Below are 19,250 nucleotides of genomic sequence, written 5' to 3' on the forward strand. Positions count from 1 at the left end.
TCTTTTCCAGGTCCTCTGTTCATCTACTGGCCAGGCCAGCTTCTCTGTCCAGGTTGCTTAAAAACTCACGGGTGCAGGGTGGCAGAGCACGGCACTGACTCCTCACACATGTGGAAAGTGTCTTGTGGGTTCGCACAATAGTTTATGCCCGTTTCCTCGGCAGGTTTATGCGCATCCTCAGCATTTCCTGATGCACAGCCACCTCCCCGTCCCGCACGAAATCCAGTGTAACCCGTTCCAGTCAGACGGCTCTCCCACATCATTAGTGAACACCATGAGCTGGGTCATCCGTCCAGGAACCAGGACTGCAGCCAACGCTGTCCCCACATGATGGCATCTAGCATGAGATTTCATACGTCACAATTTACTTTTCGTTTTGTTGGCAGCTCTATAGTGCTACCACTTGCCTGAACTGTCCCACACGTGTCCAGCCACAAACTCTGAGCAGCATTTGAAGACTCTGGACACATACCTGGCAAACTGATTGGAGCAGTAGCCATTGCTGTGACCTGCCCTGCGGAGGTCCAGAAACACTGGGCAGGCACGCTCTGCCTGCGCCGATCAGCTTACAGGGATGCGTGGCAGATCTGATGCTGTACAGCACGCGCCCTGCGCTGCCTGCATCTACAGTTGAGCTAACGCACTTGAAATGCGTTCAGGCCACAGCTCACGCGGCGCGTCACACGTGCCCTCACACTTCTCTCCAGGATGTCCCGGCTGGTCTTACGGCAACCCCATTTCTGTGCCCTTGCTCTCTAGAATGGCTTGTTGCAACACGCTGGCCTCGGTCCTTGTGGGCTTTGGCCATGTTATCTGTGCAAGGGTTTATGATATTTTTAAGGTATAAACAAATGCAGTGCGTTAGGTCACTACTTTTATAGACTCTAACATTTGCTGCAAAATCACATTCACACTTCATTTACCAGATCCCATAGCTCCAGAGAAATCAGGACCAGTTGTTCCAAACCACGCGAATGTAAATGAGAACAGTGATGGAGGGCAGCTGGGAGGGGTTATCTGGGTGTATTTTAAAGCCAGTTTATATGGCAATAAATACAGATATATTCATTATAGCCGTATCCGGAGGCTGCACAGAGAGAGGTGAGTGTACGTTTGCAGACCATAAAGCTTTCTAACATTGTTCAAGAAGGATAACACTGAAATTGCTTCCTCTGCCCTTCGTGAAGATGTGGTGTAATGAATGACAGAGGAAAGCCGCTGTCTTTGCTCAGAGACAACTTACGCTTTCTAAGTGGCTCCTGAACAGCTGAAGTCAACCAACTCATGCCAATGAGAGCAGAGTCAATAAAGATAATTGTATTTGTCTAGCTCAGGAGACTGGAAGTATAGGTGAACAACGCAATAGCAGAGCTTGCTGGGAACATGACAGTCTTTTCCAAGGACAGACATTTGAGGCAGAGGAAAAATCCTTCTAAATTGGAACCAAGAGACAAAAATTTCAAATTTTACACTACCTAAAATTTCTGGGAAATGTTGACTTGGTACTTAATAATTTTCGCACTTGAATCATGTCTGAGCATTTCATTTCAACGAGATAAAAGCCTTTGTTTTTCTTTACTTTAGTGGTTAGTTTCATTTACAGATATGTCATACAAAACATAATGTAAATTCCCATAAAACATTCAGTGGGAATCTTTTCTGCCTAAACTTTTTGCCCTGTTGCAAACAGTTTCTACTTAAGAAATCATCACATTCCTGAAGAATGATATCTTTTATGTGTATAACAGAGTTACGCTTATGGCTTTCTGGGTAGTTTATAGGCAGAAATGATTCCTGCGCTTGTTAGATTGCAGTTTGGAGGGTCAGATTATTTCTCTGCTGGAGCACATCCTAGCGGGGATAGGAAAGACTTATTGCAATACTCTCTGTCCTCTTAACTTTTCATCAGTACAAATTTGCAGCTTTCTTGGTCCCTCTTGCTTTCATTTTTTTCTTTAATGAGCACTGGGAGAACTGGTCTGTTAGGAAATATCAGCAAGATACAGAAAGGCAATATCAAATGAGAGTGTAGCAATACGAATAGGTTTTAGCAGGACAGCAAGAAAGGCTCAAGTTCTACTTCCACTCTTCCCATACCTTAAAACCCCAAGAAACTTCACAGCACTGTCACTGGGACTGAAAAGTAACTTTATTCCTGTGAGATGAATGAGGCCAGGCTGTACCTGGGGCTGTCATATCGCAATACATAAGAAATGGCCAAAACGACCATCAAAAGCATTCCTGCCACACAGCTGGCCAAATCTGGGTGTCCCCTAGAAGGCCAGCACTGGTTAGGTGCATCAGCAAATATCTCAGCAAAGGTGTTTGCTATGCAGAATTTGCTGTATTTCACATTCAATTGAATTAAAGTGTTATTTCTCACAATATGTAATAATACACTATTTTACTTTACAAAAATATATTTTATTTTTTATTTGTATTTGTTTATACAAACATTTACAAACATATTTGTGTGTGTATGTTTATACAAATGAAATTTAGAGCAGTGTTGACAATAATATGTTGGATTTTACCTTTCATTCCTTTAATTCTAGATTCATGCATCTGTTGGGATTTCCTCGAGTTTACCTTGAGTTCGTTGCCTAACATGAGGGTGTGATACCTTTCTCTGCTCTCCCAGCTGGTCTCCAGTGGCTGCTCCAGGGAAGCAGAGCTCCCAGGGACCTGCCAGTGCTGCACAGACCTCTCTGCAACCTGAGGGTGCCCGAAATGGCACTAGATATATAAACGGGTGAATCCCAATTTGCACCCCTTCACTGGGGTGCAAAATAATGGAAGGAGAAGGAAATAATGGAAGAAGAGAAGGAGAGAAGCATAAGATGTTGATATGGAAGTTCAGGTTTCTAGCTGCTGCTGCTGCCCACACTGCTGCTTTTGCAGCCTTGCAGTTGCTCCCTAAGTGCTGCCACAGGATGGCTTTGCTTTTTTTCTCTGATTACACTGCTGTTAGAGCTGCCTGTCAGGAGCTGCAGCCCTTCTGTTTTCTGACTAAGCGTGTTTGTCTGGGGTTGGATTTAGTGAGGCTCCCCATGGGAATGGCTTCTAGGTGTTCTTGGTCCCCTTCCCAGGCTGGTTTCTCTCCATGCTACAGACACCGAGATCCAGGTGCTGGGGGGTGGGACTACATGCAGTGCATCGCTGCAATCCACGCAGAGCAGGATTTAGGATGCTTAACAGAAGCAAAGAGCCTTGTCTTCCCAGCTCACTGGCTGCAGCAGTGAGCTTGTCTCACCTCGTGTCACTTGGGCTAGAAATGGTGCTCTGTTTGCCCAGGGCCCACCACTCAGGATGACTCCCCAATCCTAACCCATCTCCTGCACCTTGCTTTTTTGCTTCTCTCTCTCTTCGCAGTTGCCACTCAGGATGAAGTTGTATTTTATTCACTTAATTTGAGAAAGCCTAATGCTTTGAAAATACTTGCGTGCCAGAACCGCATGCCCATTTCTTTTTACTTAAAGGAGGTAGTTAACACTGGCTCACGCAGAAAGGACCTCCCAAATATTTTGGGGACAGAAATGGAGGTGCATGAATCACAGGACTTGTCAGGCTGGTTTTAACCAATGCTCCCTCTTGTCCCATTTTCTGTGTCCAGTGATGAGGCATCCCAGTGATGCTGGTGCTCTTTTCCAAACGGCAAAATGCATCTTAGCCTCCTCAGATGGGGATTGTTCTGTGCCCTGAAGCATGAATCCTTAAATTCCTCCTGCAACCATATTTCACTTCTGAACAGTTGAGCCCTTTTCCACATTCTTTGAACCAGGAAAAAAAGGAGAATTATTAGAAGTAAAATACGTTATTAAATGGGAGCTGGCATGTGTCAGGCTTATTGATGGGAACTTGCATAAAATGTGATATTACTTCATTCCTACCTTAATTGAAGATATTTTCAGCCTAAGTGATGTGTAACTGCTCAGTGATTTAGCTCTCTTTTATGAATAATTATATTACATGTATTCGCTCTGGATATTTCCATTGATACATAGGATAAGTGTCTCTCAGAATAGCCTGTAAAGGGGTCAGGCAGACCTCACTTTATTCAATCCCTTTGAAAACAACATATTTTGCCTGCTTAAAGTCAACGATTAAATTAATAAACACAATGAGAAACCTTTCGAATGAGAGGAACATTCCCTCCACTTATGATCTAATTCCTTGGACACCCACTTACTAAAGATTTGACAGGAGTAACATGAAGCTACAGCATTCACTATGTGGTTCATTTTTTATCAAACAGGACAGAAAGAATGAAGCCTTGTCTGTGTTTGAAAGCTGTATCAACCATTCTGCCATTTCTTTAGGCAGTCTTACAGAAACCGTTCAGTTCTCCCTTTCTCATCTTCTGCAGGCTAATGTATTAGCAATAGCTTTTCCGTGATTAACAAAATGATGGTGATTTTTGCATGAAGCATAGGAAGAATCTCATTCTTACCTGTGTACTCATGAAATAACCAGTTTCAAACTGTGTTGAAAACAGAAATAATTACAAACACTTCAGCAAATAAAGAAATCTTCAAGAGCTATATTTAATATTAAACACCACACAGAAAATTTCCCAGGCAACAGGCCAAGCTGAGATTAACTGGATCTTTTTTAAGAGGCATTTGTAATGTAAATTTAAAACCAAACAGTAAAAAACACTTCGACAAACCTTTACATTATTGCCACAATCTGCATCTAGACCCAATAAAATAATAGACAGGAAGGCTGCCAGCATCCAAGCCAGGGGTATGCAAATGTCCTACTCTGCAGCTCGCTGATAGCAGCTGGAGAGCTGAATTTAAAAGCGCCACTTCAAAGCTTTTCTAGGAAATAATTGAACACTTAATGATTTTAAAGTTCCATGATAGCTCTAATGCCAAATTGTTGTTTAAATTAATTTATTTAACTAATGATCAACACGTGTCTGGAAGATGCTTCTCTGTGCGTGTGTGTTTATGGCTCTGGTAGGGTGATGACTAAAAGAAGAAATGCGGTGGGGCACGGGGCTTGTCCCAGGGCACCAGGGCAAGCTGGGTAGGTGGTTGACTCTGGATGAGGTGAAAAGTCCCCCTTTCAGGCTGCAGAGTTACTTTGATATCGTTTATTTGGTGCCAGCTGGGTCTGCTTCCAGAGCAAGCTAGGAGGGCACCTTTCTTCAAAAGGCAACAAAAGACCCAGACTTGCCTACAGCAAAGAAGAATCGGCTTTTGCTTAAAGCATTGCTGGGTGACTTTGGTGTTTCAGTGCCAGCTAAGTTGGCTCCTGCCAGTTTGAGGAAGAGAAGACAGGGAGGTCAACCAGCAGCGCCAGGATGGGGCAAGTACAGGGACTTCCACCTCTGTGCCCGAGGTGTGGGGCAGAAGGAGCTCCCTGCAGAGCTGGTGCTGGTGGTGGAGGTCCCGGGGGGAGGCATCGCAGCAGGGAACCCCGCTTGGGCAAGGGGTGCGAGGGTGTGCGTGGGGAGGGTTATCCAACAGATAAAGATCCGCAATAACTTCTAGAGCTTGCTCTAGCAAATTGCCTCTCGCACAGTTTTGAGGTCATTTCTCCTCCCAGAGCAGTTATGCTATTGCTTGCCTTTTCCCACCTTCTGTCTCTGGTTATTTAGATGAAGAAGTCTGCAGCACTTGGGCTGTGCCTCTGTAGGTGAACCCAACGGGCTTAACACAGCTTTGCTCTGAATTCAGCTAGCTCCTGTTTGAAGTGAGAAATAGTAGTTTGAGGAAGGAGATAAGCTGGATAAGAGAAAGCAATCAATCCCAAACTCTAGTCCCACAGTGCAGAAACCCCCACTTTAAAACTGCAGTTGTGTTTTCTCAGTGTACTAATGCCATCGGTGAGGACATACAAAATTTATGAGGATTCTTGATGAGAAGGAAATGTGACAGAAGCTTTCATGCCCAGAAAAGGTGGGAGAAAGATGCACAGGAAATGATAATTCACAATTTCTCACAGAGTGCTAAGAGGCACCCATCTAAATGACGGGGCAGACCATTTAAAACAAAAAGCAATGCTGTTCCACGCCACCTCTAATTGAAATGTGGCATTCATCACCATGGTATGCATACCTCCATTAGATGAGGTGAAGGTCACCACGTGGTCCCCTTATTGCTCACTTCCCATGTCCTAAGGGAACTTCATTTGCACCACCTCTAGGTATCCACACTACATTTGGCATGACTTGCCACTTTTGCTCGTCGTCTCTTCTGGTCCCAGGGCTCGCTGTGACTTTGCCTGCCCTTCTATGGGTCAAGCTCGAAGTATGCTGAAGGGTTACTGCAAAAATGTTCATAGTGCCAAGGGCAAAATAGTACTTGCCTTGTGGATAAATATGAATTTTCAGCCGCCGGGTCTCTGAATGAAAACACGTGGCCTCAAAATGCTGTAAGTCATGTTGATGAAAAAATTCTCCACAAAAGTGCTGTGTGGAAAAAAGTTTGAGAGCCTTGCAGCATGAAAAGGGAAAGAGAAATTCCAACCAGCCTGGTCTTGTAGAGGGCTTAATCCTTCTTTATAAATTAGCCTCTTTGTACCTATGAAACATGTTTGATCAGATTCCAAATTGTGGCAGTGATTTGTGCCAAGTGGGAAGCTGAAGAGTAGAGGAATGTCTGATATTTAAATATTTCACCAGCCCTTCATCTGGGTTAATATTTTATTAGCAGCAAATATGTCTCTTTGCTAAGGAGTCTACAACTACTGCTCACCGTGGTGAGATACGGGTGGCCTTGCACAAAGGTAGTACGAAAGACAAGAGTTGAGGGAAACGTTGATGCCACTCATTTCTTCTTTCCTAAGGATGGACTGAACGCATCCACATTGAGGGGTGCTAGCATTCTCTGTGCCTTGATTTGCCAGTCTGAGCCACACAATTTGGCTTTTTCCCCACTCACATTGCTTTCTGCAGTACGACCAGCCTCTGGGTAGCTGCATCACCCTAATTGCACCAGACTGCTGGCTCTGTGCCTGATCAGGGTAGTGCTGGCGAGTCCGCTGGCAGGTCGGTAGGACGGAGAGGTTTGCAACTTGTATATAACAGTAGTTCAAGCCTAGCTCTGACAAAGCGGTTGCTGGTGGGACAGGCATGCCCATGATTTGTCCTCCTGTATTCACCAGCAAATGTTTCATTGCAAAAGGTTACCAGCCTCTCCTTCTGTAGGAAACACAAGCGCAGTGAGCTGTGGCAAGAGGCACACCACCAGGTCTCTGACAACATCGGACATGGATACGGTAGGGCAACCAGCAAGAACCTTGATCACAGCAGGTATGGGAGAGCACCATTATTTGGGGAGATTCTGCTTTTTTCTGCAGCTTAAGTCTGTGAAGCCGGAGCCAAACTTTCAGTTAGTTTCTTAGATGGACTATGTATCCAGAGGGGTGAAACAGACTTCTATAGTCACCTGCACACCAACAAAGCAGATACCGTATATGTGACTGCAGGAGTCTGTGCCCTGCACAGTCTGGGACATCTCCATTTTTGGAAAAGCAAGATGTTCCTGGTTCACCAGGCACTCTTAATATAGTTTCATCTTGGGATGTCTCCTCTCCTCTCTTAGCTCTCCTTTCTTTCTTCTGTTTAAAGGAAAGCAGTTCCTTGAGTGAAGAATAGGATCTTGGAAGATGGTTAGCTCAGTGCTCAGAGCGCAACGGCCGGAGCAAGATGCAGGAGGTAGATTCTATTCTGTGCTGCAACCTGATCCAGCCATGAGCAACTATCTTCAGTATAGAAAATGTAGATAATTATTAAAAAAAAAAAACAAGACAGTTTCTCTGGCCAGCTGCCTCTGAGGAGCGTATCAGCCAAATGGCAGCATAGGGGTGAGGTGGCAGGCTGGGAGGACAGGGGGCTGCAATAATAATGTAAATCATCCACGTGAAAAACTGATATATTAAAGTAAATGACTGATATATCAAAGTAAAACTTGTGGGGATTTTGCCTGATTGTGTGATGCTACCAAGTCCTGAAACTTTAATTTTCTTGAATTTTTATGCATATCTAGCTAGTCAGTTACACCGAGTCTTGCTGGCTGGCCAGCCCGTAGTGGACTATTTATTCTACCAGAAATACTAAAATTATTTTCTTTCAGTATTTCGGTTGAGGAATACACAGCAGAATATCTGGAATTTGCATGAAATTTAGTATTTGTAGAGATTGTGGTAGTGACTAGGACCACCCTGCTTTAGTTCCTTTCTCCATTCTTTCATACTGTATGTCCTACTAAATTAATTAAAAAATTGGGGAGCCCTCCAGTGGCTAAAATTATAGAGCCTAAATTGCCAGTGTGTTAAAGAGGTATCCAAATATCTGATGGTGCCTTCAGACTTTGCAAAAATCCATACAACTTTAATACAGAATTTGACAAAATGTTACCTCTTTACAGAAGAGACAATTTTTAAAAGGTCAATCCGGTTAAGTATATGTGGAGGTACTTTGGGAAAAATTTCCTTAAAAGTTCTTTTCAGAAAACACCCCCAAATGCAACATATAAAATATCAACCTCAAGTTCTTAGACATCTCCTTTTAAATGTAAACTCCAGGTATCTGAGAATGTTCTGCATTTGGTCATAAAATTGTTCTCCTACTCCACAGACTGGTACTTGGTATGCTGTTTCTCATTCTCCCCAAAAAACCCAACCTCTGTGTGTGTGGGAAATCAGACTCTTGACTCTTTGACAGTCTCTATATTGATTCTTTGAAAGCCTGTATATTGCAGATTTATCCAGAAATTACACCAACAAAGGTCTCTGTTAAAAGAAGGGAGAAAAGTATGGAAACCTAAACCCAGGTTTGCAGCCCAGAGCTGTAGCTTACTGAGGTAAACAAAAAGTGTTGAGGGACTCTGCTCTGGATCCTCCTTGATCTCACTTCTAAAATGCTCATTGATTTCCATGAGAGGAGCTTTGGACTAAAAATCTGTGGGCAGGTGTTGCGAAGAAAAACACGACTTTTTTGTCCTTAAGATAGTGACTATGTCCTACTACATCCTTCGTATTTTTGTTAGATCAGTCATGTAATTAAGCACAGAGAGAAAATAAGTAATATTTTTATAAATGAGAACATTTGGGGCCATTTCATCTGTGCCTCATTCCAACAAACTAGGAACGTGATGCAAAGCCCATTTAAGTCGATAGCTTTTGGCTCGGGCTCTTGGAGAAGGATAAGTGGATCAAACTAAGAAAAATGCTAAATCCCCCTTTGAGCCGGGAGACCATCTTCGTGTGCGAAGGGACTGCCGAGCTGCTGGCTGGCTTTGCCGCCGAGTGGGGTGGAGATGCCCAGCCCGGCACCTGAACTCCCGGTCACCTACGGCTTGTTGTCAGCTGCAGAGCAGCCATGAAGCAGAGCCAGTCTGGTCACTAGCCCAGGAAGCCTCCTGCCCTCTAATTAGTCATGAACTGACGTTGGTGCCTTGAAAGACCTCCCGGTATTATTTTTCTTTCCCCTCCTCTCAAACGTTGCAACAGGTTTCTGTTGCCTTGTGTACTGCTCCACAGGTGATCACAGCCCTTCGTAGGCAGCCTGAGACAATATCCCGTCTCCCAGAGCCTGCATGGTGGGATGTGCATCCCTACCATACAACAGGAGGGCTGCCTCGTCACACGGGCTTATCTCAGGGTATCCACCACCGACCCTGGCAGCGCTGGGCTGCAGGGTATGACAGCCATCATAAGAAAGTTGGAGCATCAGCTTCAACCTGATGGAAACATCCTCATTCCTGAGTATGAGGACGGCCAGCTTCCACGCTGCACCGCGGGCTGCAGCACTGCCACCACCGGCTGCTGCCGCTGGTGAAGAACAGTCTCAAAGGCCCTCTCCTGACTGCCACCGCTGCAGAAGTCCAGCAGCTCTTCCCCAAAGAAAAGGAGGTGCACAGCGCAGTCTTCGATCATCTGCACAAGCACAAAAATAGCATGGGGTGCCTACAGGTTGAAAGCAGTCTGTGTCAAGAGCTGTCAAAAGCTGTGGTTGCCACAGGGATAATTGGTTTGTGCCAGCTGTAGTTGATGGATACCAAGCTGATGAAAGGAGACAGGATAATATGCCTTCTGTTGTTTAATTAAGGATTTTCTAAATCTGCATAAACTGAAAGCTCTGGATGCTGAAAACCACCCGAACGCACCCCAATATTCGTAGCAATGAGAGAATGCTGGGGAAACAGGGTTCCTCCCGAAATGTGCGTGCACCAACATAAAGCACCCCCTGTGCAAGAAAAGGCCATTTGGCGATGCTCTTGCCCTTTATTTCCCACCGAACTGCTCCCTGCAGATTAATGCTTGTCAGAATCTTCCCTTATCGCAGGGGCTGCAATCTTTACTTAATACCCTGAGGGAGGGACATCTCGGGTTATTTTGCACAGCGCAAGTGATTGAAATACGACAGCAAACCGTTAACGTGATCCCAAAAGTACTGGCTCACAGCCCAATATCTTTTCTACAGTCGTTTCAAAGAAGGTGATTAATAGCATGTCAGAGAGCTGCTCTGTTTACCAAACAGTACTTGAAGGACTGTAAATAGATAAAACCGAACGATCAACAACCATATACTGAAATAAGGACAGGTACCCGAAGGGTGCTGGGAATCTCAGTTGTTGAATTCTACTTTTATTGTTGTTAATGGTAGGTATCAAGAGGAGATGAATAGCTCTCAAATTAAATTTGCAGGTAATCTCATAGTAGGAAGTGAAGACTCTATCATGCAGGCAGTAGCCTTATCTGGAGGATATAGTAACAAAATCCAACCTGGACAACACAAGCTAATACACCCAGAAGAAATAAAGAAACATGTGCAGCTGTTTGATAGGGCTGGAAAGAAGCAATGTTGGAAAAGTGCTGGGGGGAATAATGTGGGGCAAAGCCAGAAAACCAGCTGTAAGCTCACAGTGTGTCACGGCAATAAGGCTGGACAGTTTGTAAGAGCAAGACTCATGGTTGCAAGCCTGGGCAACGCAAGAAGGGTGATGTTCATCTCACAGGGCTGATACGCTGGGAAAAAAAACTGACCATTGCTATGCCACCGAGTATTAAACTTGTGAAGAAGGGGCCACTGATCTCAGGGTGAAGGGTTTCTCTCTCACACACCTCCCACTCTGAGTTCTCCCCCCACCCCCGGGTTACCCAATTTTGCAGGGAAGGGACCTACTCCTGGGGTCAACTCCCTCCCAGGAGGAGCAGTGCTGGCACAACCGTCCACCCCCGCCAGGGTCCCGGGGCACCCGCTCCTGCTGGGGGGCTGGCGAGTGCCCTGCAGCCCAGCTGTGCTCTGGTCCTCAGCCGCAGAGGTGACGGGCATCATCAGAAGAGGTGACAGGAAGGGGAATACAAGTGCAGCATCCCTTGCCCAGCCCCAGGTAAAGCAGAACGGCTGGGGGAGAGGAGGAAGAGGAGTGGGGCAGAGGAAGCAGGGCAGGCCTACTCTGACTAATGCTGGATGCAAGGCTGGTCTCGCAGCTGCAGAGGTAGTGCTGGCACCTCATGAATGCAATATCGCTCAGCAGAGGGCACATCTGTCCCCATCACAAATATGAGAGGATGGGAAAAGATTCTGAGATGGGCAACCAGGATCTTCAGAGGTGTGGAACGGCTTTTACACCAGGAGCAGCCACAGAGACCAGGACTCTCCAGCCCAGGAAAGGACATGTCCAAGGATGGATGTGCTAGAGGCCCACCAAGCGGCTTGCGAAGTTGGGTAGGGAATGACTGTTGGTTGTCCCATGTGAGTTTGGTGTCCCACCGGGACCTGGTGACACCAGAAGGTGGCCAGGGCAGAACTGGCAAAAGGAAATGGTTCTTCACAGAGACGGGGTGAAATATTCACATTGGATCAAAAACAACTGGGTGAATTCACAAACATCCACTGCAGGCTTTTAAATACCAGAATAACCCTTCTGGATCAGGAGCTGCAAATTTTCGAAGGCTGGAAGAATATTCTGGGAAAACACGCCTAACCTGTTCTTGTAGTCTTACTTACGTGTCCGCCATGACCGTGGTCAGAGGCTCGATACTGGGTCAAACTGACAAATAGCCTGACTCAGTATGGCCACTCTGACCTCTCTGACGATGTATACGTGCCACAGGTTTCCCTGTACATTTCCTCTTGTCACAGTTCCTCTTGCCACAACACAAAAGCTGCACCAGGCCACTCCTGGTGCCTCGCTTCTCTCTGCTTTTATAGAATCATAGAATCATTAAGGTTGGAAAAGACCTCTAAGATCATCAAGTGCAACCATCAACTCAACACCACCATGCCCACTACACCATGTCCCTAAGCACCTCATCTACACATCTTACAAATACCTCCAGGGATGGTGACTCAATCCCTTCCCTGGGCAGCCTGTTTCAAGGCTTGATCACTCTTTCAGTAAAGAAATTTTTCCTAATGTCCAATCTAAACCTCCCTTGGCGCAACTTGAGGCCATTTCTTCTCGTCCTATTGTTACTAGTTACTTGAGAGAAGAGACCAACACCCACCTCGCTACAACCTCCTTTCAGGTAGTGGTAGAGCGCGATGAGGTCTCCCCTCAGCCTCCTCCTCTCCAGGCTAAACAACCCCAGTTCCCTCAGCCGCTCCTCATAAGACTTGTGCTCCAGGCCCTTCACCAGCTTCGTTGCCCTTCTCTGGACACGCTCCAGCACCTCCATGTCCTTCTTGTAGTGAGGGGCCCAAAAGTGAACACAGGATTCGAGGTGCGGCCTCACCAGTGCCAAGTACAAGGGCACAATCACCTCCCTACTCCTGCTGGCCACACTAATTCTGATAGAGGCCACGATGCCGTTGGCCTTCTTGGCCACCTGGGCACACTGACGGCTCATGTTCAGCCAGTTGTCAGCCAGCACCCCCAGGTCCTTTTCCTCTGGGCAGCTTTCCAGCCACTCTTCCCCAAGCCTGTAGCGTTGCATGGGGTTGTTGTGGCCGAAGTGCAGGACCTGGCACTTGGCCTTGTTGAACCTCATACAACTGGCCTCAGCCCATCGATCCAGCCTGTCCAGGTCCCTCTGCAGAGCCTTCCTACCCTCGAGCAGATCAACACTCCCGCCCAACTTGGTGTCGTCTGCAAACTTACTGAGGGAGCACTCGATCCCCTCATCCAGATCGTTGATAAAGATACTGAACAAGACTGGCCCCAAAACTGAGCCCTGGGGAACGCCGCTCGTGACCGGCTGCCAACTGGCCGCCAACTTTCATTGAGACAGCTGGTCATGATCAAGCCACATGTTTCTGTGCCTCCAGTGACCGTCTCTTCCAGTAGTCACTATCTTCTCCAAGTCTGGGCAGGCAATAACAGAGGGGAATCTGAGTATCTAAATTGTAGAAAAAAGAGAGTTTTTCTAAAGATTTTGGCATTTATGTCTTCCTTCTAGTACAAAGTCTTCCTGAAAAGTGATTTTTAATTTCCTCCGCTGAAGTCACTCGCTCTGAAAACCACTTTCAGGTCTGGTTGGTGGTACCTTTGGCTGTAGTTCCCACAGTCCCAGCCTTGGCCAGGGCAAAGCAAGCCACAGATGGACCATTTTTCAGGGTTCTCTCTACTTCCCGGTGATGAGTTGCTTCAGGTCCTAGACGCTCCTCCAGCTAAAAGTAATGGCTCTTGCAGAAGCCCATCCTGTACCAACCCAAAAAACCCCCAGCCCCAAAACAAACATACGCTGTTTGACTGGACACTGCTACTGAATCAGGGTATCAGGTTATGACCGCTCTCCTCTCCCAGGTGCACTGGGCTTGGATCAACATCTTGTTACTTCACAGGTGGAACTGGCATTGGCAGCTCCCCAGGGTATGCGCTGCACGTTCAGCTCCTCCATTTCTGCCCTGAGATACACTCTGGCTGCTTTTGAAGATTGTAAAAATAATCAATAATAGATTAAACTGCACATTTTCTTCAGGCACTAGGTCTGCTTACACATAATGAGTGTTTATGAACTGAGGAAGGCATCCCAAAATTACAGAAATGCTTTGGTAAACCTGAACTTAGACATTTTTGTATCTGCAAGCTCTGTGATACCAATTTTATTGTGTTTAGGGGACAAATTTAAATCACTAGCAGAGTTTTGGAGGGGTTTGCTTTTATCATATTTGGAAACAGGGGGCTAGTCCCCCGTTACACTACTATTTCTTAATAATGTGCTTTTGTCAGTGAAGATGACTTGGTAAAGACATGAGGATTACATTTAAATTCAGTTGTATTTGTAGCTTAAACATGCGGGAAATGAGACGAGGGGAGAAAGAGCTTATGCTAATCCAAACAAATGGGAGAGCTCGTAACGTTTTCAGATGGTTTATTTGAAATCACATTAAATACTGTTTGCAACCTGATGCATCTGTGAAACTGGGGCTGCCAAAATATGCTCACCTGTTGTACGACAACCACTCCTGGACTTTTAATGAACGTGCACAGCCACAGGGATGCTTAAATCATGTGCTGCATGCGCAAAGCACAATAAGATTTATTGAATAACTAATCCACAAAGCCCATCTTTTAACTCATTCAGGTGGGCAAATGAAGGCAGAAAGACAGAAGTGACCAGCTTGTGGCCCCACAGCAAACCTGCCAGAGCTGGGACAACAGTCCAGGAATCTGGCATTACCATCCCAAGCCCTAATTGTCCTCCCAGGGCTGTGGTGAGCTTGTACCTTGGCGTCCTGAATGAGTGATAAAGCACCGTCAGCAGTGTGTCTCCCAGCTCCAAAGGAGAGATTACTTTGCAGAGGAAAACAAGGCTGCCCGGGCACTAATTAATCACCTCTCTGTCTTTGAGAGGCAGTGTTGGCCCTGCTTCGCACCACTCAAAATCTGCTCATGTGCCCCTTTGGCTTGGCTATTTCTGGGAGGCGATGCTGGCTCCCTATGCCAAGTGCTCCATCAGCCCTAGTCATACCCTGTCTCAACTGAGTGGGACAGTTGGTCTCGAAGCTGTCCAGGAGATGAAAGCCACGGGGCCCCTCCACCCTAAGCCAAAGATTTGACTTTTCTAGTTGCAGGGCTGGCAAGAGCAAGTGGAATTGTCTAGTTTGTGCTAATTTCACCCTTTGTGCCCAAGGTAAAAGAAAATGGATAAAATAGGGGTACTAGAAGAAAACATCCTGCCAGGGATTGGTGGGGTGTCCCTCTTTGAGTGGGGAGCTGCTCCCATTCAGACTCTGCAGACGCTACCAAGATCTACAGAAAGAGGACACTACCCTCCCTGTATTAACCTTTTCAGTCGGCCTAATGAGCATTTCTGGGAAGAATCAGAGAGGGCAGCTTGCTCATGGGTGGTTTTCACCACTTCTCATTAAGCTACCCCAACACAAGACACCAAAATGCTTATGTCCCTCATGCAGCCATTCAAAACTGTGCATGCAAAGTCCTTCTTCTGAACGGAAAGTGTTTTTGATTTTTCTAGGAAATCATCCTCTCCATCAACATGTGTGTTAAACTGATTGTTTGTCTAATACATAAATACATATTTGGGATTTTTTGGAAGCTTTTTATCCACTTTTGTTTCTATTCCTCCTCCTTACTCCTTTAAAACAGGCCTCCTGGCCTGAATTTGCAATGCTGAAAAAGGTGTAATGACATTTCTAATTTTTAATATTTTTGTTGAAACCATCTTGAGAAAACAATTTTTAATGAACACATTTACTATTTCTCATCTCTGTGTGATCTGTCTGATTTCCTAACTCCTTAAAATGACAAAAAACATTTGTCTGTTCAGAGATGCTGGCCCAAAGCCCATCGCACCCACAGGCTGTAGTTTTATTATATGAAATGTTTGCCTAATTCTCCATACCATGGAATTATAATCTTAGTTTAACGAAGAAAAACAATCCGTTACATAAGCAATCCCACCAGAACATGGAATTAAAGGACAAATCCAATCTAGGCAACTCAGAGGAGTGGACATGTATTTACTCTCTGAGATTACCTCTTAGCAAGTGCTAAGACACCACAGGGAGAGGTGCTATTATAAAAAGAAAACACAGATTGCTGGAGCTAGAGCTGAATTGCTCCAGAGTACACCAGAAAATACTTCAGCCTCTGCTTTCTAGCACTTGCTCTCATGCAAGAGTAGCAGGTACCCTGCACAGTATGGGTAAAAAAAAAAAAAGCCTGTAGTACCTGATTTTGCAAGATGCCAAACGGTTCAGGTAGATGTTAAATGATCTCAGCTCTTGAGTTCAGTGAAAGCTAAAAGTGCTCTGCTACGCCACTGGGCTAGGCAGAAGAAGGAGGAGGATGCACTCAGTGCTTTCAACAAGAAGCTCTGCACATCCCAGCTTTCTTCTGCTAGGGATGGGATGAGACACAGGCAGGATTTCTTGGTGAGTTGTAGGTATTTCTGCAAATAGCTTTCATGACCTTGCAGCAATTCCAACAGATAACATTACATTTTTCTCCCCCTTCTTTTATAAATCACTTATTTGTGTCTTGTAGGCTTAGGAATATAATCACCCAGTTGCATTGCTCGGTACAACATCATGTTTCTTTCTCACTCTCTCTGGTGACCTAATCTAATAATGTGCAAATTCTTCTTGGTTTCACTGCATCTACTTTGTACTTCCTGATACCACAAGCTACTCACAAACAATAGATGAACTGTTTCTGTAGCTTTCCTTTTCCCCAAAATTGACGTAGCAGCTTAATTTTGAATATGCCAGTATTTCTCAAACTCGCATTTTTCAGGGTCTTCACGTTCTGCTTCTCAGCACACCCTGACGTGCTCCTGCCTTAGCGATGCTGAGCAGCGCGGGGGCCGGTCTCTTATCGCACACCTCCCCTCCCCGGGGAGTCGCAGGCCAGGTGCTCCTCCGCCTGTCCCACCAGCCGAGCCCGATTCGAGGACGACATCAAACTCCTGCCCGGGGATGTTGCGCAATGGCCGGGCGCATGCGACGGCCTTTCTCCAGGAAGGCACAATCCCCTATTTATGCTGCTCCCCTTTGCATGGGATAAATAAATGTTTTTTGAGGACGAGAAAGAGCACAAGAATGAACCTGCCCCTGTACAGCCACGATTACAGCTGGCGAGCTTGTGCACGGCGAGGCAGGATCTGAGATGTGCTCCAGGGGAAGGGCTTGGAGCACAGCCCCTCCCCTGTCCCCAGAGGAATGCTGTGACTGCACTATCCCTGGGTCACCCCAATCTCTTTCTCTCTTCCACCTGGTGTTTAGCAATGCCATGAAAAGAGGGACAGCTTCTCCAGGAGAAGCATGAGTGCCCTAAGTCCCATCTCTCTGTGCGTTACAGCCTGGGGAGGTGGGAGATGTTGACCTATGTTATCTTGAGCAGGGAATAGCCTTTTGCCACCTGGCTGCATGAGCTGGCCACTGACATATTCATAACACCAAGATACTTCAGAAATACCAAAGGGAGGAAAATACAAGGATTTTAGGCATCCATCTCCAGAAGAGAGTAAACACTTGCAAATTTTTAAGAGAGCAGTGGCTCCTGGAGCTCTGCCCTGAGATGGGCACGGCTTAAGGCACACCCTATCCTACATGTTTTCTTTCGGCTGCTTTGCAAGCCTCTCAGTTGGCTCGTTGACTCCTCCGGCACCCGTCAGCTCCAGCACGGGTCACCAAGTGAACCCAGGCACTGCCCTGCCTTGGGCTTGGGCCTTCTTAAATGTGAATGAGCATAGCTGCCACTCATGGAGGATCCTAAAATAGAGAACAGCAGCCGACCACACAATGATACGTGAAACAAGCCCCCGAGAAGGCGAGCACTGGTACATGGGCAGCCCTGCGTCAGTGGGGGCTCTCGCTGTTTTCCAGCCCGTGGTGAGCACGGCTGCGAGCAGGTGGCCATGCCAGCAGCACCAGCAAGGTGTTACATAGAGCCCATGAGCCGTGCAATGGGATGTACCCTCCTCAAGAGGGAGATATCACTGTCTCGGGACTTTTCACCCCTGGACAGCCAGCCACCGGTGGCTGCCTGGCCAGCAAGATGCCGGTGGGGTGCTGCTTGCCAGGAGAAGAGGAATCCCATGCAGCCGTGAAGACAGGCCCTTGCAAGGAGGGGCAGACTGATGAGAGAAGCAGATCCAATTTAGCAGACCTTGTGTGCGACACTGAGCACGCAAGCGCTGCAAGGGTAGGCACCTGCATTCAACCAGAGCCTTACGCGGCAGCTAGCCCAGGGGCTCCTCTCTCTGCTGAGCTACTCTTGGTGCTTCTCTTTGCTTGTGAATGGCTTCCTCCATAAACACCTTCCAAGAATATAGACAGCGTGTGCAGCAGGTAACCAACCAACTCCTGAGGACACGTGAATCATCTTTTAGAAACTTCTTTCACCTCTTTCTTTCATCTGTTAGAGAAGCTGAAACAAATTAGCTATGCTGCTGCCTTAAATCACTGATTAACTTCAGCAGAAGTATCAGGTTTTTTGTCATCTGACATTTGCAGGCAAAAGTATTATTGTTAGTTAGATCAATCAGTATTTGAAAAATAGCCAAGGTTTGGGACATATGGTTTCTTTTTTAGATCTGGAGTGGAAGGAGCATAACTAATACATTTCTTTTGCAGTACAAGTGAATCAAAGTGATTTCTTCTCTTGTTTTGACAAAACTTCATAATTTTTTGCACCTGATTTTCACATCAGGTTTTCATATCAGAAAAAACCCACAATGTTTTCAGTTTTCATTAGTAACGGAATAAACATAGTCAAAAGAAGCGATCACAGCCAAAAGTCATTTTGCCATGAAGATTATGTATTATATGTAAAAAATGCATGTTCGAGACTGGAATCAGTTAATGAAAACTCCTTATTCAAAGAACGTACACTCATAGCCATATTCAAAACCTATTGAAATCAGCGGCTATATCTCAGTAAGATCCAAATGACGTTTGAACGGGTTCCTTTTGAAAACAAAAGAAAACCATAGCGCTGTTACGGTGAAGCTCCCTCTTTGTTAGCTCGATTAACAAAAATGATTGCAAACACTTAACTCCTTTGCAGGCCCTTCTTCATTGGCTCTTGCAAGGAGCAAAGTAAATGTGATGGTGAATACTTACTCTACACCCTAAAAGTTCAAAAGCGACGTGTTACCAGATACTCCAGGTTGCAGTGTAAGGGCTCCAGCGGCTCTGGAAGAGGGATCAGAAATGCAAGTGATTCTCACCCACTGCTGTAAATTCATTGTTTCTCTCCTGTCAGTCACTGTCAGGGGTAGTGTAGGAGAACGGCTGAGAAGCAGATGGCTCCATCTAATAAATTTTGCAGGCTCGTTTTTAAACAAGTGAGGCAGTCAGCACTGATGACACTACGTAAAAG

Source organism: Calonectris borealis, chromosome 2 (genome assembly GCF_964195595.1).
Source record: "Calonectris borealis chromosome 2, bCalBor7.hap1.2, whole genome shotgun sequence".
Lineage (NCBI taxonomy): Eukaryota > Metazoa > Chordata > Aves > Procellariiformes > Procellariidae > Calonectris > Calonectris borealis.